Raw genomic sequence first — 21111 nt, 5'->3', positions numbered from 1 at the left:
CAGCCTCTTCCCTTGTCCGGCTAAACACCCTCGTTAGGTTTAATGAGATTGTTAGGAGATAGCGAAGATGTGGTGATTAAAGATAAGCAAAGGAGGAGGAGGAGGAGGAGGAAAAGGAAATAACATGAGAAGGAAAAACAGTGTAATAGAAGATGGAGAGAGAGAGACAGAGGGAGGGAAGGGTGATAAATAAAGATACGAAAAAGAAGGGATGGAGAAGGGAAGAAAGAAGAAGTGGAGGTGGAAGAGAAGGAAAAGGGAACAACATCATAGAGAAAAACATTATAATAGATGGTGGAGAGAGGGAGAGGGAGGGAAGATGATAAATGAAGATAGGAAAGAAGAGATGGAAGAAGAAAGACAAAAATATAGAGAAAAAGGAGGAGGAGGAAAGTTGCGAACACAGTAATAAAAGATGAAAACATGAAAAAAATAACTGTAAAGGAAGAAGAAAGGTGGAGAAAAAAGATGAAAGAGTAAATAAAAAAAATGTAAAGGGAACGAAGAGAAAAAAGTTAAGTAATGATAAAAAGAAAAACTATAAACAAAGAAGGAAGGAGAAAAAAACTAAAAAAATGTAAAAGAAAATGTGAAGGGGACGAAGAGAAAAAAAATAAAGAAAATATGAAAAAAAGGGAAAAAAGATGAAAAAGTAATAAAAAAACAATAAAAGGGAGGAAAGAAAAACAAATGAAGGAACGAAGAAAAAAATAAGAAAAGAAAAAGAAAAAAAACAAAAAACAAAGTGCAAGGAAAGTAGAAAATTTAAAAGGAGTTTGTGAAGACTTAGAGGCGACAAAAGAAAACTAAGAAAAACAATGGAAAAAGAGCAGGAAAACAAATAAGGAAAAGAAGAAAGCGTAGACACAGGTGAAGGAAGCAGGTAATGGCCTAATCAAGAGAGGAAGGGACGCATAAAGCTGAAGGTTAAAAAATATACAGCATAAACAGGGGGAGGAAAAGAAGGAAGGAGGAGGAGGAAGAGGAGAATAAAGATGGAGGTAAAAGGAGGAATGAAAAGAGACGAACCAACATCACACACACACACACACACACACACACACACACACACACACACACACACACACACATAGAGAAAGGGTAATGACAGCAGTAGGAGGAGGAGGAGGAGGAAATATAGATTAATAGTAGAAATAATAATGATAAATAAGGGAGAAAAGAAGAGCTAGAAAAAAAAGAGACAGGAATAAGGGAAGGAGAAAGAGAAGAATAACTGAGAGGAAAGAGGAAAGTGAGGAAGAGGAGGAGACTGAATAAGAGGATTAAAGAGGAAGGAAGAGGACAGAAAAAGGGAGAAAAGAAGAACTAGAAAAATAGTGAGGGACAGGAATAGGGGAAGGAGAAAGAGAAGAATAACTGAGAGGAATTAAGAAGAAAGGAAAGTGAGGAAGAAGAGGAGAATGAATAAGAGGAATAAAGAGGACGTAAGAGGATGGAATAAGGGAGAAAAGAAAAAAAGAAAAAACAAGGAACAGGAAGAAGGAAAGGAGAGAGGAAAATAAATTAATAAACAAAGATTATGAAGAAGAAAATGAAAGAGGAGACTGAGTAAGAGGAATAAAGAGGAAGTAAGAGGATGGAATAAGGGAGAAAAGAAAAAAAAATTAAAAACAAGGAACAGAAAGAAGGAAAGGAGAGAGGAAAATAAATTAATAGACAAAGATTATGAAGAAGAAAATGAAAGGAAGCTGGAATAAGGGAGATAAGAAGATAAAGAAGAAGAAGAAGAGGAAAAGAAACACGGAGAAGCAGAAACGGAGAAGGAAAAGAAGAATGAATGAAACAAATATGAAGATGAAAGTAAAATAAAGATGGAAAAGGGGGAAAAAAATAACACAGACAGAAAAAGAGGAAAGGAGAAAGAGGAGAATTGATGACCGGACACACATTATAAAAACGAAGAGGAAGGAAGGATGGAATAATGGATGGAAGAACCAGAAACAAGCATAGAAAGAAGGGAGGGAGAAAGAGGAGGAGAATAAATAAAGAGAAATATGATAACGAAAGTAAAAGAATAGAAGGGAAATCAGGAAAACACAAACAGGAAGAAGGAAAGAGGAAAAGTTAGAGAAGAATGAAGGAAGGGAATGAGGAACTAGCAAAATGCAATGAGTTTTTTTTTTTTTTTTACTGTAAGCTGTTTTAATTTCCTCATATATTTCGGGAACTAAGAATGACGAGACCAAAACAGAGAAGACAATAAAAGAAAGTTAAAACAAAGGAAAGGGGAAGTAGAGAGAAAAAGAATGATTAGAATGCGTCGTATTTCCTCTTCAAGCATTTTTAATTTCGTCTTTTTTTCGGAAATTTATGAAGATTTTTACGTAATTGAAGTTTTTTGCTAAATTTCGAGACCGCATTCATTTTGCCGAGAGAGAGAGAGAGAGAGAGAGAGAGAGAGAGAGAGACTTTTAAACTGAATCCACTCTCATTTTGCTCACTTAAGATCACAATTACACTTAAATACATTCCTCTCTCTCTCTCTCTCTCTCTCTCGTAATATCTTTCCCCTTATCCTTCGCTGTGGTCATAGGAAGCCTCATTTTCCTCCTTTCCTCCTCCTCTCCTTCTTTCCCTCCCTCCCTCCTTCTCTCCTCCTCTCCTTCCCTACCTCCCTCCCTCCTTCCTTCCTTTCCTCCCTCTCTTTCCTTCTTCCCTCCTCCGTTATGAGAATCCTTTCCTCATTGACTATACTGAGAGAGAGAGAGAGAGAGAGAGAGAGAGAGAGAGAGACTGCAGACGCGTACGATAAATGGTGTTCTTATGTAAGCGAGTGCGTTGTGGGTGTTGTGTTCTCTCTCTCTCTCTCTCTATTCATCTTTCTCAAGCATTACTCACTCCTCCTCCTCCTCCTCTTCTTCTTCTTCCTCCTCCTCCTCCTCCTCCTCCATTTCTACTTCACTCAGCAGACCACGTGTACGCTTAGGAATGTGGGTACCCTCCTCCTCCTCTTCTTCCTCCTCCTCCTCCTCCTCCTCCTCCTGGTTACCTCCTACATCTCCCTATTACAACCTCCCTCCTCCTCCTCCTCCCCCCAGCAACACTTCACTCGCCAATACCCAGCACTCCCTCTTCCCTCCATTACAAGGCCTCCTCCTCCTCCTCCTCCTCCTCCTTCTGGTCTTCCTCTTCTCTCCATCTTCACTACTCAAGGCACCTCTTCACACTTTTTTTTCTTCTACGTCTCTCTCTCTCTCTCTCTCTCTCTCTCTCTCTCTCTCTCTCTCTCTCTCTCTCTCTCCATACATTCCACGCTATAAATTGACTGACTCTCTCTCTCTCTCTCACACACACACACACACACACACACACACACACACACACAGCAAAACATCAGAGTATTACATAGGAACTCGATATTATTATTAGTCCTTTTTATTTTGTTTTATGTGTTTTATGTATTACTAACACGTTCTCTTTTTTGTCCTTTTCAGGTAAGCAAAAGACGAGTTAAAAGAAGAAGAAGAAGGAGGAGGAGGAGGAGGAGGGAAGCATATGGTATGTATTTAGAGACCACAGCTGTTGTTATTATACGCCTGAGAGAGAGAGAGAGAGAGAGAGAGAGAGAGAGAGAGAGAGAGAGAGAGAGAGATAACCCTACAACAACAATACGAACCCTTTCACTGACACAAATACATAGAACCTTTCATAACCCGTTTGTTCTCTGACCTGCAACCAAAGCACAAACACACACACAAACACCAGGTAACGGGAAGGGGAGGGGGGGAGGGCTATACAGGTGTCCACAGGTGCGCGGGGCCTTACCTGTGGACTTTACCTGAGCCGCGGATCATCAGAAACACACACACGCACAAACTCCAATATTCGCCGCGGTAAAAGGTCGTGTGGCGCAGAGAGAGAGAGAGAGAGAGAGAGAGAGAGAGAGAGAGAGAGAGAGAGAGAGAGAGAGAGAGAAGGAAAAAAGAGCGGCCTCCTGGTGGCAAAAACTGAAGGTAAACACTTGAGAGGAAAAGATGTGAGAGAGAGAGAGAGAGAGAGAGAGAGAGAGAGAGAGAGTAAATAAAAAGCTCGAGGGTCAATATCATGTGAAAATACGTCTTCATATTCTTTTTTTCCCTCTTTTTTTACGTGTTTACTTTTCGTCTATTCGGATTAGAGAGAGAGAGAGAGAGAGAGAGAGAGAGAGAGAGAGAGAGAGAGAGAGAGAGTAAATAAAATGCTTAAGGTTTAATATTGGAACGGGAAATAGGTCTCATATATTTACGAGAGAGAGAGAGAGAGAGAGAGAGAGAGAGAGAGAGAGAGAGTTTGGTCTATACTCTTTACCGTATCCATCTCGAATACCACAACGTCCCCATAAAGCCTAACACACACCAATAACTTCAGAGAGCCCTAACCCAGAAGCCCGATCGGACGAAACTAATAGGCCCGGATGTATTCTCAATCACTCTAGGGCTTAGGTACACTCCCACAACTGATAGGGCTTTCGTAGAGGTTGTCAGTATTTCCAGGGGTAGTTTTATGAGCACCCACAACTGATAGGGCTTTCGTAGAGGTTGTCAGTATTTCCAGGGGTAGTTTTATGAGCACCCACAACTGATAGGGCTTTCGTAGAGGTTGTCAGTATTTCCAGGGGTAGTTTTATGATCTCCCACAGCTGACAGGGCTTTCGTAGAGGTTGTCAGTATTTCCAGAGGTAGTTTTATGAGCACCCACATCTGATAGGGCTTTCGTAGAGGTTGTGGCTATTTCCAGGGGTAGTTTTTGATCTCCCACAACTGATAGGGCTTTCGTAGAGGTTGTCAGTATTTCCAGGGGTAGTTTTATGATCACCCACAACTGATAGGGCTTTCGTAGAGGTTGTGGCTATTTCCAGGGGTAGTTTTTGATCTCCCACAACTGATAGGGCTTTCGTAGAGGTTGTCAGTATTTCCAGGGGTAGTTTTTGATCTCCCACAACTGATAGGGCTTTCGTAGAGGTTGTCAGTATTTCCAGGGGTAGTTTTATGATCACCCACAACTGATAGGGCTTTCGTAGAGGTTGTGGCTATTTCCAGGGGTAGTTTTATGAGCACCCACAACTGATAGGGCTTTCGTAGAGGTTGTCAGTATTTCCAGGGGTAGTTTTATGATCACCCACAATTGATAGGGCTTTCATAGAGGTTGTCAGTATTTCCAGGGGTAGTTTTATGATCACCCACATCTGATAGGGCTTTCGTAGAGGTTGTCAGTATTTCCAGGGGTAGTTTTTGATCTCCCACAATTGATAGGGCTTTCGTAGAGGTTGTCAGTATTTCCAGGGGTAGTTTTATGATCTCCCACAACTGATTGGGCTTTCATAGAGGTTGTGATAGTATTTCCAGGGGTAGCCACAAATCCCACAGAGGAGATTGGTCGAGACCTCATGAATATATCTTTTTTCTGTTCATGGTGGAGAGGCCTTGCCATCTAACACCAGGCTCATGAAACTATCCATGGAAATGCTCACAACTTCCACGAAAGCCTCAGCAAATGCGTGTACCTAGGCGCCGCGACATTCGGTAATATGACCATAAATTCAACCAGGAGAGGAAAAAAATATAGATAAAACTAAAAGAAATCACATAAACACGTAACGGGAAAGTAACCCGGAAAAAAATCAGGTTAAGAATACAAAATAAAAAAGAAAAATAGTGATAAATTTCAGCGTCACGTATATAAACAGGAGTGAAAAAATGAGGTGAAAAATGAAAAATGATGATTATTGAAGATGAAAGAAAGCAGAAGTAAAGGAAGAGAAGTTGAAAAGTAAAGGAAGACTATTGCAACTGAAGGAAGGGAAAAGTAAAAAAAGAAAAGAAAAAAAAAGGAAAAGGAAACGTATGAAGTAGATAAATAACAGGAAAAATGATATCAATAGTAATAGTAGTAGTAGTAGTAGTAGTAGTAGTAGTAGTAGTAGTAGTAGTAGTAATAATAATAATAATAATAATAATAATAATAATAATAATAATAATAATAATAATAATAATAATAATAATAATAATAATAATAGAGAGAGAGAGAGAGAGAGAGAGAGAGAGAGAGAGAGAGGTAATTTTGAAGCTTAGGTGAGCAAAACGAAAAAAAAATAGACGACCCGAGAGAGAGAGAGAGAGAGAGAGAGAGAGAGAGAGAGAGAGAGGTAATTTTGAAGTTAGGTGAGCAAAACGAAAAAAATAAAATAGACGACCCGAGAGAGAGAGAGAGAGAGAGAGAGAGAGAGAGAGAGAGAGAGAGAGAGAGAGAGAGAGAGTCGTTCCGCCAGGCAAGCACAACATATAAATAGCAAAGTTTCCCTCGCTATAAAATAAACAAGGGAGAGCGCTGGCCGTCGAAGGGGGGAGTGGGAGGAGGAGGAGGAGGAGGAAAAGGAGGAGGATAAACAGAGGTCATGGGAAGGAAGAGGATAAGGTCGTGGGAGGGAGAGAGAGAGAGAGAGAGATGGTGGGGGTATTATCCTACTCTCTCTCTCTCTCTCTCTTATTAACTCTTGGGGCCAGTTAAGGGTGGTAGGAGGAGGGAGGGCGATGGGAGGAGGGGGAGGAGAAGGTAGGAGGAGGGGAGGAAAAGTATGGAGAGGTGGAGGAAAGATATGGAGAGGTGGAGGAAAAATATGGAGGAAGAGACGTATACGGAGGGAGTGAGAGAAAAAAATATTGGGTAGAGTTGGCATCAGCTGACATCTTTCCCTCCAATGGCCTCCCTTCCTCCCTTCCCTCCTCTCCTGTCCTTCCTCCCTTCTCTCTCTCTCTCTCTCTCTCTCTCTCAAGAACTTTCTATTCATTCACTCTATTCCCTTGACTCCTTTCCTTTTGCTCCTCCTCCTCCTCTTCCTCTTCTTCCTTCTCCTCCTCTTCGTCAAGTTCTTCCTTTTCACGCCCGCCCACGCTCCTTCATCTCTTCCTACTTCCTTCCTTCCTTCCCTTCCTCCCTCCTTCCCTCCCTTCCTCCCTCGTTGGCACTTCTCCAGTAACTCCAAAAGCGGAGCCAGACGTACTTACACACACACACACACACACACACACACACACACACACTCAAGCATGCAAACAAACAATTTCAAAGCAAGATAAACATTCGGCGTAAAAATCAGGACACACACACACACACACACACACACACACACACACACGTAGACAAACAGGAATGCAAACAAAAATAAAGTTCTTTCCTCCTACAAAACAAAGCGACGGCAAGAGACAAGCAAGCAAAGGGGGTGTGAGAACAGTGATTCCTTGTGTGTGTGTGTGTGTGTGTGTGTGTGAAGATGGAGGAAGGGCCACGAGAGGAGAGAAAAAAAATACCGAGTCATAAGCTTTGGAGAAAAAAAAAATCACTCGTAAATTATGTTGAAGTATATAAATCCAGATCGGACGTTTTTTTTTTTCTTTTTTTTCTAAAGGCGTTCAAGTGATAAAAATGTTAAGCCGAAAATATTTAAACGTATTTATTCATATATCGATTTAATCATTTGTATATATTATTTATTTATCTCAATTTATTATGTTGTTGCTTCGAGTAAAATAATGTATACACGTAGTAGTAGTAGTAGTAGTAGTAGTAGTAACAGTAGTAGTAGTAATAGTTGTAGCAGAAGTAATAGTTGTAGAAGTACCTCCATGATTATGTGTCTGGAAAATAAACATGGGTGGAGGTATCATTTATGTAGTAGTAGTAGTAGTAGTAGTAGTAGTAGTAGTAGTAGTAGTAGCAGTAGTAGTAGTAGTAGTAGGCGTATAGCAGTAGTAGTAGTAGTAGTAGTAGTAGTAGTAGTAGTAGTAGTAGTAGAGGAAGTGGAAAACTAACGATGCTTGTGGCGAGTAGCGGGCTTTTTTTATTGTTTCCGTTTATGTGCCCTTGTGCTGTCTCCTTTGCTGTAAAAAAAAAAAATGGCTGGCGAGATCGGAGCAAAATATGTCTGCGGCAGTATCTCTAAATTCTATCACACCTCTCTCTGTCCATGAACTATTCTAATCTTTTCTTGAATCTATCATATTGGCACTCACTACATGGCTCTCAAACCTGCCCACCCATCCACCACTGTTAGCAAGCCAAATCGTGCCCACGTCCACATAAGGTCAGGGCCTCGTTAATATTATTAGTCCCCGTGGAAGCAGAGACACGGGCGGCGCGTGACGTCACTCGTGAGGTCACAACAATAACATCCCGTATCACGTGACGCCCGGAAGTGACGTCATGTCTTACTCCGCAGAGAGAAAAGAGAGGCTATAACTGTGGAGAGAGAGAGAGAGAGAGAGAGAGAGAGAGAGAGAGAGAGAGAGTCATTAACAGTACACAGACCCTCACGGACCTCACTTACACACACACACACACACACACACACTTGCTTACAGAGATATTGGATCAGCCTCTTCACGGATCGATAGCACGCCTTAGCACACACATAACCTTGAATGAAGACACTTTAATTAGGGACCCAAAATACTGCATGACCCCTACGATGAACAGAGGCAGCGGGGTCGGGGTGGGGGAGGAGGAGGGAGGAGAGGGTGATTGGATCGCATACGCAGTAAGGTCCAAATCGGGCTCCCTTACGACTCTTTCCAAGGCCGCGGAGAAGTTAACAGGGTATTCATGGGTGATCTTTCCCTTTCAATGTGCAGATGTCGGGTAAAACTATCACTAGGATAACAAAACAGGCCATGAAAATCCCACCAACTTCCACGAAAGGCTTTTCAAACGGGCGTGTACTGAGAACCCGCTACGTTAGGGAATACACTTCAATAAAGGCTAATCATTTTTTATCATAGTAACCCATATTCCATTTTTCTTTATTTTCAGCCACATCCAACACTCTATAAAAGGCTTTGTGCTCCCCATTTTTCCCCATTTATACTAAAGCTATGATGATTAAAATGAGCTATACAGGAGACAGGGAAATTGCTTAGGGAAGAAGGAATGGTAAAAATAGGGACAAAGAATGGGAAGGAGTCGACTCTTGAGAGGGGAAGAAATGGTGAAGGGAAGAATAATATGGAGTTTACTGCTTAGAGGGAACAGGAATGGGAAGGAAAAATGGGAAGTAGTTGACTGTTGAGAGAAAAGGGAATGGTTGAAATGAAAAGAATATTAAGGACTTGCTAGCTAAGAGAAGAGAATGGTGTGGAGATAGGAAGAGGAATGGTTAAGTTTGTTGAGAAAGGAATGGTTGAAATGGAAAGAATAAGGAGTTGCCTACTTAGAGAGAAGAGAATGGTGTGGAGATAGGGAGAGGAATAGTTAAGTTTGTTGAGAGAGAAAGGAATGGTTGAAAAGGGAAGAGAAGAATAATATGGAGTTGGCTGTTCAGAGAGGAGGGAATGGTGTGATAGGAAGAGGAATAGTTAAGTTTGTTGAGAGAGAAAGGAATGGTTGAAAAGGGAATAGAAGAAGAATATGGAGTTGACTGTTCAGAGAGGAGGGAATGGTGTGATAGGAAGAGGAACAGTTAAGTTTGTTGAGAGAGAAAGGAATGGTTGAAAAGGGAACAGAAGAATAATATGGAGTTGACTGTCCAGGAGGGAATGGTGTGATAGGAAGAGGAACAGTTAAGTTTGTTGAGAGAGAAAGGAATGGTTGAAAAGGGAATAGAAGAAGAACATGGAGTTGACTGTTCAGAGAGGAGGGAAGAGTGAGGCGAAGGGAGGAAGAATGGGAAGGAGTGCAGGAGGGCGGGTAAAACATATCGTACCGGACAGTCCACGGCTAACCCTGAGAGAGAGAGAAGTTGACTTATGCATTGCGTCAATCCCTCCCTTCCCGTCCCTCCCCTTGGCTGTTACTCCCCTGACTCCTCTCCTTCCCTCCCCTTCTCCGTCCTCTCTCGCTTAATCGCTCTGCATTACTTGGATTACTGCAGTTTAGATAAATATTGAAGGTTGTGCATTAGCGGGATATCTCATGTGACCGCTCTCTCTCTCTCTCTCTCTCTCTCTCTCTCTCTCTCTCTCTCTCTGCTTTTTTTTTTTTTACTTTGAACTAAACTAAAAATACGAAGTTCTGTTATGAAAGGTGTGGAGTGAGAATCAGATATTAGTTGAAAGGACCCGGGTGTCAAAATCGCGTCAAACCTACAGTTCTCCCAGCAATGCATAGATGATTTTGCAAACAGAATATTGGGCTTCATTAATAGAAACTCGCTTGAAAATAAAGATGTAATAATATCACTATACAAAGACTAAGTCAGACCTCACTTAGAATGCACGGTACAGTTTTGCCCCACCCCCCACCCCACCATGCGAAGGGTAATGCTAATTTAGGTGTTGTAAGCAGGCCAAACAAAATGATGTCTTCCTTGTCCAGCAAACCTTACAAAGAAAAGCTGCTTCCTCAATGTCATCCCTAAAAGACCACCGATGGAATACTTCAAATAACGGCGCAGTTGAGAATTAATGGCACAAAACTCGTGTGAATAAATCAATTGAGACCACATCATTTTATTTTTCACCGAAGTTGTGGTTTGAGACTGAAATAACCTCCCGCCATCGGTAGTTCAGGGCAACACGACTGATTCATCCATGGTATAAAATCGACCGCCACTCCTCCACCTTGATAGTCGCTGAGGCAGAGACGCAGCAGCTTCTTGGCGGCGATTGGTGTTATTCCACTTAAGTTTAGGGACAGACCACCTACTTTGGAGCACAGGGTCGGTGTAGTCTGAACTTATATGCAAATCTATGTAAATTAACCTCTCTCTCTCTCTCTCTCTCTCTCTCTCTCTCTCTCTCTCTCTCTCTCTCTCTCTCTCTGCCTGTTTAAAATATGTGTATTGACTGCCATCTCGTGCACCTCTCTCTCTCTCTCTCTCTCTCTCTCTCTCTCTCTCTCTCTCTCTCTCTCTCTCTCTCTCTCAACACACACGTATATCAACCCCTCCACCCCCCCTCCCTTCCCCCCCTTAGCTCGCCATCTCGTCTCTCCGTGAGTGAATGAAGCTATCTTTAAGAGTGTATCCAAGGCCCTCTGTCACTGGTCACTGCTACTCTCTCTCTCTCTCTCTCTCTCGTAATGGACATGCTTATAAAAGTTGAAAGAGAAAATGGGAATGAGTGGGAGACTTATGTTATTGTGTGGATGGATGCGGAAAAATGGAAGAGGAGGAGGGGGAAGAGGAGGAGGGGGAAGAGAAGAAGGAAGGGGAGGTGGAGGAGGAGGAAATAACGTTGAAAGAAGGAGGTATTATATATATTCTCCTATTTGTGTATGCGGGTAAACGAGAGAGAGAGAGAGAGAGAGATGCGGGTGTTTGGAGTCTGGAGCTTCTCAATGAATTTCTACATGAGAGGAAATTATATCGTGTGTATGTATGTATGTAAGAGAGAGAGAGAGAGAGAGAGAGAGAGAGAGAGAGAGAGAGAGAGAGATGCGGGTGTTTGGAGTCTGGAGCTTCTCAATGAATTTCTACATGAGAGGAAATTATATCATGTGTGTGTATGTATGTATGTATGTATGTATGTATGTATGTATGATTCGTAGCTCAAGCCAAAAAAAATCCCTTACTTAACAAGGCGTAGAATAAAAGGATAAAAGAATAAAATAAAGGAAAGTAAAAGTGAATAATAGAGAACAATTTAGTACCTCCTTCCTCTTCCACCTTTTGCTGTAGTCTTCCCCTTCCTCTCCTCCTTTATTCCCTTCTCCCTTTCCTCCCTTTGCTGCAGTTTACCCTCCACATGCATAACGCCATTTCTCTTTCCTTTTTCTCTCCTTTATCTTCACATTTATTTACCATTTCCCTTCTTCCTTTACTCTTTCTCTTCTACATCAAATTTTATCTTCCTTTTTTCCTTTTTCTCTTCGTTATTTCACAGTCTCTTCTTCCCCTTTCCTTTCTCTTCCTTATTTCCCGTTCTCTTCCTTCTTCACCCTCTCTCTTCCTCGTTTTCTCTTCCTCTTCCTCCTCATTTCCAGTTCTCTTCCTCCTTTACTTCTCTCTCCTTTCTCTTCCTCATTCACCCTTTCTCTTCCAATCTTACTCTTTCTCCTCTTCCCTTCTTCCTCCTCTCCTCATGCATGGCTCTCTTAATACGGGTCCTCTGCACACACACACACACACACACACACATAAATATCCACCTAGAAAATAATGTACACGCGTCATGAATGGAGTAATGCATCTCCTACGTCAGTGTGTGTATGTGTGTATGTGTGTGTGTATGTGTGTGTGTATGTGTGTGTGTGTGTGTGAACAAGAATAACCCTGATGTTGAGTTGGGCCGGTCATTCTCTCTCTCTCTCTCTCTCTCTCTCTCTCTCTCTCTCTCTCTCTCTCTCTCTCTCTCTCACACACACACACACACACACACACACATTTTTTTTTACTCTTATTTTCAAAGGCGTTCACTTTTTCACTCTCTTTCGCCTACTCTCATTTTCTCTTCATCCTTCTCTCTCTCTCTCTCTCTCTCTCTCTCTCTCTGGCATCGGTCGGGGGCATCGAGGTGGCCCTGTGGCATTCGTGGGAGGAGGAGGAGGAGGAGGAGGAGGAGGAGGCAAAGAGAGAAAAAAAAAGTTGGTGAGAGCATAACAAACATTCTCTCTCTCTCTCTCTCTCTCTCTCTCTCTCTCTCTCTCTCTCTCTCTCTCTCTCTCTCTCTAAGTGAACAAACACGCAACAATTGAAGTAATGAATAAATAACACGCATAACAGTTCTTGCGTGTGTGTGTGTGTGTGTGTGTGTGTGTGTGTGTGTGTGTGTGTAGGGGGTAAGGAAAGGGATGAAAAAAAAGTGGAGGGAGGAGTGGATCATGGATGGAAGGGAAGGTGGAGGAAGACAGATAAGGAGGGAGGAGAGGTGGAGGAAAGATGGAGGGGTGGAGGGAAAAATTACCTCCACTCCTCCGTAAACGCAGGACAAGTGCTCATTAACCAGCGTTCCGAGGCAGACAAATGGACATCGACCGGAGGAAAGAGGAGGAGGAGGTGGAAGAGGTGGAGGAGGAGGAGAGATATGAGACGGAGTTAAAGATGGAGGTGGTAACAGTGAGGGTATTGTAAGAGAGAGAGAGAGAGAGGCATGGCGTTGTGTGTTTGACAGCCGACCACAATTGTTGCCAAGATAATTATGCTTTCTCTCTCTCTCTCTCTCTCTCTCTCTCTTCCTTCCTCCTTCGCTTCCCATTTACTTTGCTTAATGTTGTTGTTATTTTGTTTCTTGAATATTCCTGTTATTTATTTTCTTTTCACTAATATACATTTATTTTCCTCCCCCTCTTCCTCTTTTCCTCCCCCTTTTCCTCTTTTCCTCCTCTTTTCTTTTTCACTAATATAATTCTTCAATCTTTCCTCCACCTCTTCCTCTTTTCTTCCTCCTCCTTTTCTTTGTCTGCTATATTTCTTCCACCTTTTCTCCTCCACCTCTCTCTTTTTTCTTCCTCCTCTATTCTTTATCACTAACATATATCGCCTATCTTCCCTCCATCTCTTCTTTATTTTCTTCCTCCTCCTCCTTCCTCTTCTTAACTTCTTCCTTTATATATTTCTCCCATCCTTCCTCCTCCTCCTCATCCTCATCCTTCCCTCCCCTCCCCTCCCCTCCCATCCTTCCCTCCCCTCCTCATCCTTCCCTTCCCTCCCCTCCTCATCCTTCCCTTCCCTCCCCTCCTCATCCTTCCCTCCCTCTCATCCTTCTTTCTTAAATATCTTCCCTCGCTTCCTTTCTCTCCTTTTACCTCCTCTCCATCACACTCCATCACTCCTCTTTTCCCTCCCTCCCTTATCCTTCCTACCTCTCCTATCACGTCTTCCCTTCCCACATCCGCCCACTCCTCTTCTTCTTCTTTTTCTTCCTCCTCCATGTATGAGAGAGAGAGAGAGAGAGAGAGAGAGAGAGAGAGAGAGGACGGAGACATTCACTGAAATTCCAACTCAAAAGAGAGACCTGCAGTTTAATCTCTCTCTCTCTCTCTCTCTCTCTCTCTCTCTCTCTCTCTCTCTCTCTCTCTCTCTGGATGATTTAAAAGAAACACGAGTCGCCTTCATGTTCCTTTCGCCTCCAATCGTTCCCTAACACAGCCACGATCAGCTGATAAATGTAAACAAGAGCAAGGTCACGTGGTCCTTCAATCAGCTGACTCGAGACTTCAGACAGAGGGAGGATGTGTCGGGGAGTTACACCTGATACATATATATTTTTAAACGTCATCTCAGTCCCGTGTTCTTAAGCATTTCGGCTCCCAAGCTCCTATTTCTGACAAGGCTTTCGTTGGTGTTTTTAAGGGGCATTTCCAGGGGTAGTTTTGTAACCCTGGTGGTAGTTTGACCCTTCTATACCATGAACGTGAAATCGCAATAGTGTGAAAGAAAATACATACAATTCACTATTTTGTTGTTGTTTATGGTGGTGGTGGTGGTGATGGTGTCTTGTTGTTGTTGTTGTTGTTGTTGTTGTTGTTGTTTTCGTGCAAGCTAACCATAACATGTAAAAGATTGGAGGTCAAGTGAGAAGCGCTGGGATCGTTATTCTCTCTCTCTCTCTCTCTCTCTCTCTCTCTCTCTCTCTCTCTCTCTCTCTCTCTCTCTCTCTCTCTCTCTCTTGTCCGCTTTTTCTTCCTTTCCTTTCCTCTTCCTCCCTTCTTGTTCTCTTCCCCCCTCCCCCCCCCTCCCTTTTCTGACTTCTTCCCTTCCTCCTTTTCTCTAATTTCTCCTCTCTTCCTCTCTCCTCTTTCCTTCCTCCTCTTCCTCAATTTCTCCTCCCTCCCTTCTTGTTTTCCTCCCCTTCTTCCGTCTCTTCCCTAACTTCTTTTTCCCTTCTTCTTTTCTCTTCCTTCCCTCCTTCTCTTAATTTCCTCTCCCTCCGTTCCCATTCTTCTCATTTTCATTTCCTTCCTCCCTTCCCACTTGTCCTCTTTTCTTCCTCCTCTTCCCTGATATTTTCTCCCTCCATTCCTCTCCTATTCCATCCCTCCCTTCCTCTCCTTCCCCATCCCTCCCTCCTCCTCCTCCTCCTCCTCCCCTAATTATCAGAGGCCAAGTCACGAAAACACTAAACTTGACATAAAAAATAGACCTTCACTTTTTGTCCTTCGTTCATGCCTCCTTCCTCTGCTCCCTCCTTCCCTCTCTCCCTCCCTCCCTCCCTCCCTCCTGTGATCCGTCTACAAATGAGTTCGATTCTGTGGCGGCGGAGGAAAGTTTCTTGTCATGAAGATCGAGGCCGTGAAGGGAAAGTTTGCCGCCTGGATGGGAAAAGAAAAGAAAATACTACATACAGCTGCGAGTCCTTGTTTTGATCGGAGGGGGAAAAAATATGGTAGTGGCGTAGTGGAAATACTGATGGAGAACTTAAGATTACGTTATTGGTTTGGCGGTGAGATAGACATATAGATACAGAGGTACGAGTAGAGAGAAAATTAGAATGAAAAACAAACTATTATAGGTTCAGGAGGTTGGAAAATATAAGGTAGCGGCGTAGAGGAGGATTAATATTGATTGAGAACTGAAGATTACATTATTGGTTTGGCGGTGAGATGGATAGATAGATAAATAAATAGAAAGAGATAAATAGAATGAAGAACAAACTATTACAGGGAGGGAAAAGTGTTATAAGGCTCATCAGAATACGAAAAAGCTTAAAAGAAATATTGATTGAGAACTTAGGATTACATTATAGATAGATAGATAGAAAGATAGAGATATATAGAAAGAGAGAATTGGAATGAAAAACAAACTATTACAGGAAGGGAAAAAAAGTATAAGGTTTAAGAACAAGAGAAAATATGTACACAACTAACTAAACGTTCTGCGTAGGAGGAAATTACTCGAGTGTAAATCTAAAAAAGAGAGAGAGAGAGAGAGAGAGAGAGAGAGAGAGAGAGAGAGAGAGAGAGAGAGAGAGAGAGAGAGAGAGAGAGAGAAGTAGTTTTTTAATCACACGACTATTTTTTTCTTCTCAAATTTCATTATATATATAAAAAAAACTCGCATCAGACCGACACACACACACACACACACACACACACACACACATACACACACACACACACACACACACACACACACACACACACACACACACACACTTGATAAATGGATTCTAAGTGATTTTCGCCCTAATTTGTCTGTCAGTATTTTCAGAAACATCCGCGCAAGATATGAAAGTTTGAAAATCTTGGCCTCGAAAATATAATAAAAATCTGATCAACTTTTTCTGACGCAGCGAAAGAAAATTCTCACTAAAAATTTAACGTTTTAATTTTTTGTGTAACCTGAGCGAGCGAGAGAGAGAGAGAGAGAGAGAGAGAGAGAGAGAATCAATCCTCTGTCGTTGGAGCTTGTCCAAAGTGATGCGTCTCCCCTTCCTCTCTCTCTATCTTTCTTTCTCACTATTCCGCCCTATCTCTATTTATCTCCCCGCCCCTTTCTCCATTACTCGCGCCCTTCTGTCAGTCTGTCTGTCTGTCTGCGGCCATGTCTGTCTGTACGTATTTTTGTCAGTGAGAGTGTGTGTGTGTGTGTGTGTGTGTGTGTGTGTGTGTGTGTGTGTGTGTGTGTGTGAACGTAAATATGTAGTGCTCGTATGGGTTTTAAAATATGTATGTGTTCAATTATATGTAAGTAATAATAGATGTGTATGTATGTATGTATGTATGTATGTATGTATGTATGTATGCAAAAACAAATAATACTTCAATCTTACCTTAATTGGCGCGCATGCAGGTGTGACGTAGGTGGCAGCGACGGTGTGTGTGTGTGTGTGTGTGTGTGTGTGTGTGTGTGTGTGTGTGTGTGTGTGTGTGTGTAGGCGGCCGTCGTTCTCGCTCTGAAATCAGTAAAAAAAAGAAAGAAAATAAATACTGAAGGCGCAGGAAAATAAGACCGCCCACACCACACCTCCGCACCTCCCCCCAACACCTCCCCTTGCACACCTACCACACTCCACCTCCCCCCAACATCTGCACCTCCACCTCCCACCTCCCTGCACCTCCACATCTCTCCTAACACATCCCCTTGCAAACCTCCCACACTCCACCGCCACATCTCCCTCCACCATCTGCTGCACTTCCACCTCCCACCTCCCCCAAAATCCCCCTGCACCTCCTCCTCTCAAACTCCATCTCCACACACCCCTGCACACCTCTCACACTCCACCTTCACATCTCCCCTCAACATATCCTGCACTTCCACCTTCCACCTCTCTCCACCTCCCCTTGCACACCTCCACACCTCCCACACCTCCTCCATCTTCTATCTTTCCCCATCTCTTTTCATCTCTATTTTCCTCCTCCTTTTCCTCTCTTCTCTTTCTCCTATATTTCCTCCACCTTTTCCTCATCTTTTCTTCTTACCTTATATGTTTCTCCTCCTCCTCCTCCACCTCCTCTTCCTCCTCCTCCACCTTACCTCTCCCTCCCTTCCACACCTCCACACCAAACTCACACGTTATCTCCAATCTCCATTCCTCCTCCTCCTCCTCCTCCTCCTCCTCCTACTACTACTACTACTACTACTACTATTACTTTCTCTCTCCCTCATTTCCTCCTCCTCCTCCTCCTTTTTTTATCTTTATTATTATTTTCAACATTTTTCTGCGTCTCTTCCTTCCTCTTGCATCACACACACACACACACACACACACACACACACACACACACACACACACACACCTGCTCTTTCTGCCTTTCTCTGGTCTTCCTCCTCCTCTTCCCTCCCACACATCTTCTTCCTCCTCTTCCTCTTCTTCCTCCTCCTCCTCACACTCATATGCCACCTCGAACTATTATAAATTAGTTATCTGTTGCTTTCATCCTTCTCTTTGCTTCCACGAATGCTCTCTCTCTCTCTCTCTCTCTCTCTCTCTCTCTCTCTCTCTCTCTCTCTCTCTCTCTCTCTCTCTCTCTCTCTCTCTCTCTCTAGTTGTTGCGTCAGAGATTCCTCCTCCTCCCTCTCTTGCTCCTCCCTCCTCCTCCTCCTCCTCTCCCCAGCCAGCGACGGACGCCACGGTTAAGGGAGGAGGAGGAGGAGGAAAGAGAGAGAAAGAGGGAGGGAAGGAGGGGAAGGAGGGAGGATCTCGGAGGCTGGCAACAGAAACACATAACCTCTGATGTTCTCCCTAACCCTTTCCTCCCTCCCTTCCTCCCCATCCCTTCTCCTTCTCCCTTCCCAGTCGTGTCTCCCTCCCTTCCTCCCTGGTGCCACCCACTGTTGCTCCTCCTCCTCCCTCCCTCCCTTCCTTCCTTCCTTCCTTCCCATCCCTCCTCCTTCTCCCTTCCCAGTCGTCTCTCCCTCCCTTCCTCCCTGATGCCACTGGTGCCTTTCCCTCCCTCCCTTCCTTCCTTCCCTCCTCCCCATCCTTTCTTCCTTCCTACTATCTCTCCCTCCCTTCCTCTCTATTGCCACTACTGCCCTTCCCTCCCTCTCTTCCTCCCTTCCTTCCTCCCCATCCCTTCTTCTTCCTTCCCACTCATCTCTCCCTCCCTTCCTCCCTGGTGCCACTGTTGCCCTTCCTTCTCCCTCCCTCCCTTCCTTCCTTCCTCCCTATCCACTCGTCTCTTTCTCCCTTCTCTCCGTCCTTCCTTCTTCCCTTCCTCCCTGGTGCCATCGTTCCCTCCGCCTCCACCTTCCTTCCTCTCTCTCACCTTTACCGAACTTTCTCCTCCTCCTCCTCCTCCTCCTCCTCCTCCTCCTCCTCTCTTTTGCCTCCTTTCTCTCCCTCCTCCGTTCTTGACTTTACTCTCCTCGTTGTTGTTTTTTTGCTCTTCTTGTTTTCCTTTCTCTCCTCTTCCATTTATTTTCTTCCTTTTCTTTCTTTTCTTCTCCTCCATTCCTTTCCTTTCTTCCTCTCCTCCTCCTCCTCCTCCAATCCTTTACTTCCTTTGTTTTGTTTTTTCCTTTCCTCCAACATTCATTTTCTTTTCCTTCCTTTCTCTTCTCCTTTCCTTTTTTTATAATTTTCTCTCCTTTTCTCCCCTCCATACCTCCTTTTCCCTCTCTTTCCTTTCTTTCCTCCATTCCCTCTCCTTCCTTTCTCTCCTTCTCCATTTCTTTCCTTACTTTTCCTTTCCTCAATTTTTTCTTGTTTCTCTTTCCTTTCTTTACTCCTTAATTATTTTTATTTTTGCTTTCCTTTTCCTCCCTTCTTTCCTCCTCCTCCTCCTTTCCTTACTTTTTTTTCTTTTTCATTTTCCTCCTCTTACTTTTCTTGCTTAATATCTTTTTATAGTCTATTTTCTTCTACCTTTGATGTCTTCTCTTATTCTCCTCTTCCTCTTTAATTATTCTCCCTCTCCTCTTCTTCCTCTTCTTCCTGTTCCTTCACCTGCTGTCTTCTCCCTCCCTCCCTACTTAACTTTCCTTCCTTCAATTATCCTTTCTCTTATATTCCTCTTCCTCTTTTAATTATCATTCTCACTCTTCCTCTTCCTGTCCCTTCACCTGCTGTCTTCTCCCTCCCATCCACCTGCTCTGTCTCTCTCCCTCTCTTTCTCTCTCTCCCCTTTCCACACTTCCTCCTCCTCCTCCACTTCTTCCCCTTCCTCCTCCCCCGCACGCCCACTTGAGCCAAATATTTATCACTTAAAGCTAACTAAGGTAAATATTTATGGCTCGTCGCCCATTGAGCTGCATTGGAACACTTGTCACCCATCACCGGGGCCGCGGGAGAAATGGTGGTGGTGGTGATGACGGTGGTGGTGGTGGTGGTGGTGGTGATGATGATGGTTGCTGTTATGGATGATGCTTCTACAACCACTACTATTAAAACTACTATCACTACTTCTACTACTACTACTACTACTACTACTACTACTCATAATAATAATAATAATAATAATAATAATAATAATAATAACAATAATAATAATAATAATAATAATAATAATAATAATAATAATAATAATATTAATAATAATAATAAAACATTATCTTCTCTTTTCCCAAACATTTATTTATTTATATTTTCCATTCAGTATTTATTTTCTTTATTCTTTCTAATGTTCTTTTTTTCTTCTCTTTGCAGGTGAGTGTGGACTATATACCTGTTTGTTACGTGTTTGTTGCGGAATTCAGATAAGTACACCATGCAGAGAGAGAGAGAGAGAGAGAGAGAGAGAGAGAGAGAGAGAGAGAGAGAGAGAGAGAGAGAGAGAGAAGGGGAGGGAGAAGGAAGGAGAGAGAGGAAGAGGATAAGGGGAGAGGAGGAGAGGAAGGGAGGAGAGAGGGGGAGGAAAGAATGGGAGGGAAGGGATCATGGAGGTAACAAGGATCAGCTGGCACTGTGACGTAACGGAGAGAGAGAGAGAGAGAGAGAGAGAGAGAGAGAGAGAGAGAGAGAGAGAGAGAGAGAGAGAGAGAGAGAGAGAGAGAGAGAGAGAGAGAGAGAGAAAAAAAGAGAAAAAAAGAGAGAACAGACAAACAAAAAGAAAAAAAAATATAAAAAGAAAATAAATAGAACAAGAACAACGCAAATAACAAGAAAACAAACAACAACAACAAGGGGGAGAGAGAGAGAGAGAGAGAGAGAGAGAGAGAGAGAGAGAGAGAGAGAGAGAGAGAGAGAGAGCTCATTGTATATATAAAATTACTTATTTTTTCTTATTTTTCCATATATTTTCCTTCTTTTTTTTTCCATATTTCTTTTCCCTTCTTCTTCTTCTTCTTCTTCTTCTTCTTCTTCTTCTTCTTCTTCTTCTTCTTCTTCTTCATCATCATCATCCTCTTCTTCTTCTTCTTGTTCTTCTTCTTCTTCTTCTACTCCTCCTCCTCTTCTCTCCAGCCAAAAAGTTAAATTTCTTTGCCTCCAAGAAAAAAAAAGTATTCCCATTTTCTTTCTCTCCCTCCCTCCCTCCCTCTTCTCCCTTCCTTCTTTCTTTTCCCTCCTCCTTATATACTTCCCCTTCTGGTCCTATTTCACAGACGAGATTACGAAAATTGAGAGAGAGAGAGAGAGAGAGAGAGAGAAGAGTAATGTTATAGACGGAGGAGGAGGAGGAGAAGGAGGAGGAGGAGGAACAGAAGAAAGGACAGAGGGATGAAGAAGTAGGTATGTGAGTGAGTGAGTGAGTGAGGGAGGGACAGTACAGGGGGGGAAGAGGGGGAGGGAGGATACACAACTAGGCCCAAAAAAGAGGAGGCAGGGGGGGGGGGGGGGCAGGTGACGTTCTCTTACCTGT

The 21111-nt window shown here is 43.1% G+C and overlaps 1 protein-coding gene and 1 long non-coding RNA gene across 53 annotated transcripts in view; both read left to right on the top strand.

Moving 5' to 3' along the window:
* The window catches only part of LOC126984250 (mucin-12-like), a 148768-nt gene that overhangs the window by 72897 nt on the left and 54760 nt on the right, over positions 1-21111 (top strand). The gene's annotated exons all lie outside the window — the stretch shown is intronic.
* LOC126984259 (uncharacterized) lies at positions 4253-5286 on the top strand. 3 transcript variants are annotated; one of them, XR_007736524.1, is made up of 3 exons: positions 4253-4598; positions 4781-4841; positions 4902-5286. It is a non-coding gene; the product is annotated as an uncharacterized LOC126984259 (long non-coding RNA). The 3 variants fall into 3 exon arrangements; XR_007736523.1 differs by having other exon boundaries at positions 4721-4841; positions 4962-5286; XR_007736522.1 differs by having other exon boundaries at positions 4721-4841.

This window comes from Eriocheir sinensis, chromosome 56, assembly GCF_024679095.1.
Source record: "Eriocheir sinensis breed Jianghai 21 chromosome 56, ASM2467909v1, whole genome shotgun sequence".
In the NCBI taxonomy this organism is placed as follows: Eukaryota; Metazoa; Arthropoda; class Malacostraca; order Decapoda; family Varunidae; genus Eriocheir; species Eriocheir sinensis.
This window is presented reverse-complemented; position numbering and strand designations above follow the sequence as displayed.